Genomic DNA, 1,210 nt, shown 5'->3' on the forward strand with positions numbered 1-1,210 from the left:
GTCGCACGTCCGCGCTTGTTGAAATGCAATTCCCGTCTTGTGTGGCGCCCGGAACGTCCTCGATGACGCCTTCGCTCGCCGTCCCCTCGCCAACGTTCCGCCCGCCCTCTCTCCTCCTCGTCTAGATGCGCGCTCAAGACCCCTCGCCAACGTTCCGCCCGCCCTCTCTCCTCCTCGTCTAGATGCGGGTTCAAGAGCGCCGACGTCGGTCGCAAATCATCCGGTGACGGCGACCGACGAATCCGCGCCTCGTGAACAAGGTCGACTTTGTCTGGCACCTTCCCTCCCGCCTTGCCCTTCTTCCCCTTGCGCTTTTCATTTGAGAACGCAATTTGGTGGATTATTCCTCCTTGTGGTTTCTTGCCGTTGTGCAAATTAGTGGTGAGCTGCACATGTTTGAACTCTGTGGATTTCATTTCCATCGTGCAAAGTGGTTCTTGTCTGGAATGTCCTTAATTTTGGGACACGCCCATTTCGTTCACGCGTGTGGGCCGTGTATGCCTCTCATTTTATTTCCCGTTTTTGACTTTTGGGGATTACTTCTAGTCGTATTTCTACAGGTTGTGGTCATGATGAAAATATGGCAGCGCCGTCTTGATTTTAGGGCCTTTTTTCTTAACTCTCTGGATTATTTCTCGTTGTCTTATTTATTTCTAATGTGTAAAATTAGTGTGGAGCAATAACGCGTTCATTGAAGACGCAACATTGTGCCTGTTGTGTGTGTGTTGAGGACTTTTGTTTTTTTTAACTCTGCATTATTTCCAGTCGTGTTTATTCTTCTTGAGCAAAGTGGCAGTTATCAAGAATAAGTGGCAAGAGGAGAGATCGCATCGTCGAGACCTTTGTACATTTTGCGGCACAGGTCGTGGACTTTTTTTCTTTTTCACTTCCTGGATTATTCCTCGTCCTTGTTCGTTTCAAGAACTTTGATGACAAGAGTGAGAGAGCGCCACTCGCACGATCTTGTGGCTTATTCCTACTTGTGCTCGTTTCTAGTGTGTCTAAGTTGGCCGTTGATGATGATTAATGGCCTAAAATGGATCAAAGTCATTAAGAGGAGCCCTTTGTGCAGCGGATGATTTCATAGTGTTGTTGATTTCCAATATGCCAGCTGAACTTTATTGCTCTTTGTCATGCGCTGCCTCAAATCGGGAGCGAAAACGGTGCTCGTGGACCTTGTTTACAACAGAGCTTTGTGGGGGCGGGGGGG

This window comes from Hippocampus comes, unplaced genomic scaffold (genome assembly GCF_001891065.2).
Source record: "Hippocampus comes isolate QL1 unplaced genomic scaffold, H_comes_QL1_v1.1 scaffold33, whole genome shotgun sequence".
Taxonomy (NCBI): Eukaryota; Metazoa; Chordata; class Actinopteri; order Syngnathiformes; family Syngnathidae; genus Hippocampus; species Hippocampus comes.